The sequence below is a fragment of the Mustela lutreola genome, chromosome 7, assembly GCF_030435805.1.
Source record: "Mustela lutreola isolate mMusLut2 chromosome 7, mMusLut2.pri, whole genome shotgun sequence".
Classification (NCBI taxonomy): Eukaryota; Metazoa; Chordata; class Mammalia; order Carnivora; family Mustelidae; genus Mustela; species Mustela lutreola.
The window spans coordinates 75,589,365-75,595,364 of NC_081296.1; positions in this window are offsets into that span (position 1 = coordinate 75,589,365).

Consider the following 6,000-nt stretch of genomic DNA (forward strand, 5'->3'; position numbering starts at 1 on the left):
ATGTAGTGCCCACTTTAATCCAGCGTCTCCCTGCTGAGCAGAGAGCCTGATGCAGGGCTTGATCCCAGGACCCTGGGATCATGACCTGAGCTGAAGGCAGAGGCTTAACCCACTGAGCCACCCAGGCACACCTCCAGTGTCTCATTTTAACTTAATTAATCACATCTGGAAAGATACTATTTATGTATAAGGCGACATTCTAAGATTCTGGGTAGACATGAATTTAGGGGGCACACCCAGGGCAAATATAATAGGGAGCTTTAATAGGCAGCCAGTATTAAAATTACAGGATAGAGTCTAGGAAGATTTTAATTTACTGCAAAGAGAGAGGTATCCACTCTTTGGCCGGACTGGACATTTTTTGCTTCTCTGTACACATTAACATGCATGTCGGGGCATTTGTACACACTGTCCACTTGCCCTTCTCCACCTCCGTTTACATAGCTAAATCTTCTACATCTGCTATGCATCCTTCTAAAATTCATATGCTGACACCCCTACTTTCTCCCCAACCCTCCCACCACACACACACACATACACACACACACCCCTCCAGGTGATGGTATCAAGAGGTCAGGCCTCTGGAGATAAGTAGGATTAAATGAGATCAGGAGGATAAGGCCCTTACTGACAGGATTAGTGACCTTAGACACACTCTTGAGCTTTCTTCCCCTCGACTTTCTACACAGAAGGTATTAATGAGATGACAGTAGTCTGGAAGAGGGCCTTCACCAGAACTCAACCATGCTGGCACCCAGTCTCAGACTTCCAGCCTCCAGAACTGTTGAGAAATAAACTTGTGCTGTTGTTAAGTCACTCAGTCTATGGTAATCTATAACAGCAGCTCAAACACACTAAGGCAGCATCTTTAAGGTTTTACCTGCATATCATTTCCCCTGGGAACCCATTTGGAGGCTAAGAAATCTGGAACTGGAGGCGCCTGGGTGGCTCAGTGGGTTTAGCCTCTGCCTTCCGCTCAGGTCATGATCTCAGGGTCCTCCGATCAAATCCTGCATCAGGCTCTCTGCTCAGCGGGGAGCCTGCTTCCCCCCCACACCGCCTCTCTGCCTACTTGTGATCTCTGCCAAATAAATAAATAAAATCTTAAAAAGAAAAAAGAAGAAAAGAAAAGAAATCTGGATCTGCTCTGAGCTCCTGTAAGATGCTGCACTTCTGCATCATGGCACATTACCTGCTGTAATCTCCACCTGTCCACTTGTCTGGGCTTTCAATACCTGAGGATGGCAACTCAGTGTCCCACCCAGGGCCTAGCACAGGATATAAGAGAACACACCTCTGAGATGATATTAACCAGGCTCTGAGGAACATTGGGATGATCTTACAAGTCACTCAACCTCTTTGGGTCTCAGCTTCTTCATCTGAAACAATTTCAGACTAATAATGTTCAACATTCCATAAAAATAATGATGGGCAGGAACTCCTAACAGCTAAACACTACTTACTATGTTCTAAGGGCTTTACGTAGAGAAACTCAGTTCTTTCTTACAACAATCCTGTGATGTAAGCCTTTTTGCAAATAAGGAATCAGAAAAACAAATGTTAAGGAAATTTCATAAAGCTGCCCAGCTAGAAGGTGTCAGAACTGGAATTTGAACCTGGCAGTCTCGTTCTAGAATCAATGTACCTAACCTATCTACTTTTTCTGTTTCTATATCATGGTGCTTCCTTTCATTCTATATAGGAGCTGGTAAAAATTTATTCACCCCCAAAGCCTAGATGTATCTAATTCCCCACTGATACACTAGAAATATAAATTCTAGCTCATTACAATTAGGTAAAGAAAGAGAATAGCATTCCAATACCTTATAATTTAATTTTTAACATCAATATCTAAAAGCACTGGTGTATTTCAATAGTCTTTTCTTCAAAGTCTTAGTAATATTAGGACTAACACTAACAACCCTTACATGTGTAATTACCATTAATTATAAGGTTAGTAATAATCACACTATAATAGCCATTCAACAATTGGTCTATGGTTTGGCATCCAGGAAACTGACATGAAAATGGATGATTTTTTTGACACTATTTAGACATAGGCTCTTTCCAGAGTTGCATGATTTGCATAATGAAAAGCACAGAATCAACCATCCTAAGCTTGTGTTAGAGACAAAGATTAATTATACATAGATTCTTATGTTAAAAATATGTTTATAAAAAATAAAAAAAATTAAAGTCTAAAAAAAAAAAATTGGAGTGTAATAGAAGAAATAAAGCATGACAAATTATGCAATGATAAGTGCCCCTATAAAGGTAAAAAGGTAATTGTAATGGGAAAGAAAAAAGAGCAAGAAGAAAAAGGGTTCATGATCAGGGTAACTTTGGGGAACAGAAAGCATTTGCACTGGGCCATGAAGAGCTGGTATGATTTATGTATACAACAAGGAGTGAAAGCCATTCAGGGAGTGAGAATTGCAGTAGCACCATCAGAGAAGTCAAAAACACAAGAGTATCTGCAAGGATCATCTAATGCTATGCATCAGTCTATCTTGCAAATGGGAGCATAAAAAAGGAGATAATAGAAAATAAGAGAAAAACATGTTAGAGGTAAATTATAGCCCCTGACAATTATCTTGGCAATTGATAACAAGAACATAAATCAAGTCAACATCAATGGGAATGGAGAAAAAAGTATAGATTCAAGAAGTATTCCCAAGATAGACTCAATAACATTTGGCAACAGGAAGGGAAAGGAGAGGGCAAAAGTCAAAGATGATGCTGAGTTCTGAGCTCAGATGGCTGGAGGAATGTTGGAGACATTGAAAAAATTGGGGGTGGGGGAGAGAAAGCAAACTCTGGGTCATCTATGCGAGCTCCTTGCACCAGTCTCAGCTAGTACGCCACCAAGGAGGAGGAGAGAAGATCTCAAGTTCAATAGTCATTCTGTGACTCATGAGGTGTGACAGTCAAGTTATTTTCTACTCTTACAGCAGTAAAACAAAACCTACACATCATTAACCAGAACCTACTGAATGTTCAAGTAGGAGGTCTACAATGACTAAGTCTTAACTCAGAACCTCAAAATCTAACCTTAAAGAAAGTTTTAAAGGCTTTATGTTCCCATCCTTCAACTCTTAGCTGGTTAAAATTGGAAACCTCTATTTTCTCTTTCTGAGGTATAGTTGTGACATATTCATTTCCAAACTTAGTTTCATCTGCATTCAATATTTAGTGTGACAAATTCTCAACTTGTAAGTCAATCAAGGAGGCACTCCAGAGTTCATTTGGATTTTTTCCTTCTATCAATATTCTGAATAGTCTTTTCCTATGGCTAATAATCTTTAATCCTTCTACCATCACTTGGTGGTGTCACACTTCAGAAAACATTTAATTTTAACCCTGTTTCCATGAATCATTTTCACTGTGGTTTGTGGGAATCGTTTGAATGCCCAGAACATTTGACAAGTCACATCTGTCCATCTAGATTGCTTTGGGTAACCTTTGCAGGGCACACTCATCTAAGGTCCTAGACATTCTTTCCCAAATTTAAAACAAACTGGTCACAACTGCTAAATTATACAAGTGTGGGGAGCAAACTGACGGAATACCCAAGTGCAAGAATCCCACATAGGATTTAATCTAGCCACACCGTAAGTAGATACTTCTGCTAAAGAATGAATTGAGGTCTACCTCCTAGACATTTTCATAGGTCATCATATTTGAAACCTGACATACATAAAACTGTAACTAAATACCAATGCCATTGGAGCAGAGCATTATAAAGAAAAATGTCCTAGGCTCCTCTTATATTTGACTAGGAAACATTTGGTCTAATTAGAGGAACACAGATGTAACTTCAAAGGGCCTCCAAAAAAGTGCAAATTCTCACTGATAAATCCTTATCTCCCCATGAATAAACTGTCAAGTCCCCAGACATTTAACAATTCTCTCATGTACATTTCAACAAAGGTGAAGCTGGGTTGTTTTTTTTTTTTTTTAATCCAACTTCGAGCATGGAAACTTTCTTCTTCTCAATTATTGATACACACACGGCATTTAAATGCGCACAAGTAGCAGCAAATCTGTTTGGATCTCCTGATTGTGTCAATTACTGTGATGCTAACCATGCCCATTTCATCCTGGAGTTTAAGTAAACAGGACCACCACTCTCTGCTCTTAGCCGAGGATTTATAGGGGCTGTGTGTCTGGCACTCAAGGAGATGTTGGCGTGCTCTCACCCACGATTACATATACAACATTGTCATATAATTTTCAAAGACTTCAAAACTCACAACCTTCTGTGAACGTGCTAACTGGGTAGGTTTATCATGGCAAGGAACAAAGGGAGAAGTGCTACGCAGAAACTTCAAATTAAAAGCACTTCAAACATGCATTCTGTATGTCTATAAAATCTCAAAATGTTCAGGAGAAAAATGAAAAAGGTCTACCAGTCTACCACCCATACGGGGGTAAAACCAGGCTGGAGCAAATGTGGCTTACATGTTGGTTTGGAAGAACTGTTTGACTTTTCCATGATTAAGATATTTTATCCTAATTGTTTCCTTTGCTAAATGAGTAGCGTTTAATTGGTAAGTAGGAATGAGTTCACTTCCTCCCCTATCTCTTTTTTTGAAAGTGGTCAGATGTCTCATTTGGGGGAATTATCCTTGTGACATGGTATTGAGAATACAGAACAGGCCTGTGTGTCTAAAGAGGCCGCCTCACGTGAGTATCAGTGTAGGGACTCTGAAGTCCAGCGTGCCTGTAGGTGAAGCCTGGCTCTGCCACCTTGTAGTTGAAAACCACTGGATAATTTCCCTATACGTCTCAGTTGTCATATCTGTAAAATGGAGGTTATAATAACAGAACCTACTTCATCAAACTGGGAGGATGAAACAAAATAGTATGAGCCTAGTACATGGAAAATACTCATTAAATATTATCTTATTATTATAATTGAAATATTGTACAGGAGAAATAAAAGTGCTTCTTTTCAGCTGAGGGATTAACCTCTGAACAATCAATAAAAATTTTCTTGTTGGGATTCTAAATTGTTTCCCCACAGCTTCTGTTCATAGTTTACTGGAGCACTTAAAATAGGGACATTTCCCTCTACATCAGGCATTGTGCAAGAGGCTTCTCATAGTTATTACAGCCACAGAATCAAGCAATGTGTTAGCACTGAGACAATGTCAATCTTCCTTGAATACTTTCCCATTCATTCTCTCATGATATTCCATTCATCGAATAAGGACCTATCACACGCCAGCCAATGGGCTACACAAATACAATGCCCCAAATCCCTGACTCTTACCAATCAATGAGTCAACTTTTCTTTAAAAAGCAACATTTTGGGAGGTGCCTAGATTCCCTGTGTTAGCCAGAATTCTCTGAGGACTCAACCCAAGGGATCACAAGTTATGCATCTATCTTCCTGTACAGTGCTGGTTGAGGAGAGCCACTGTGTCCTTTAAATGCTGGCCATCATAGTGAGTCATCCTGACTCTCAAGTAATCAATCACCAAGTGACATTTAAACACCTTGATTAACTACCAGCCACATTTCCCTGCAGTTACTGGAAGCTTCTCAAACTGAATGTACCCTTGGGATAAGAGCTGAATCACGGTCTCTGAGGGCAACAATGCATATTGCCAGGATATAGGTAACAACTGGGGCACAGGAAAAGTCTCATCTGTGTCACTCCTCACTGTGAGGCATCTGTTGTCTCTCCCTCATTAACAATACTCACCTTGCTTCTCTTATGAAGTAACAAACAGACCCTTATAGCCATAAACAGGGTTAGACATGGGAGGAGTACCATCTTAGACACAAATGATAGTCAAAGAGGGGAGTGGACAGAATCCAACATTTATCAATTCCAGACTTCCTAACTGCCACTTTAATGATCTTTCCACCGTACCACACCTGGTGATAAGATTTCAAGATTTTCTGCTCAGCTTCTCATTCACCAGAGTCCCACTGATCAATTTAATTAACAATATTTTGGTAAACGCTGTGAGCACAGCCTGCCAACTGTAA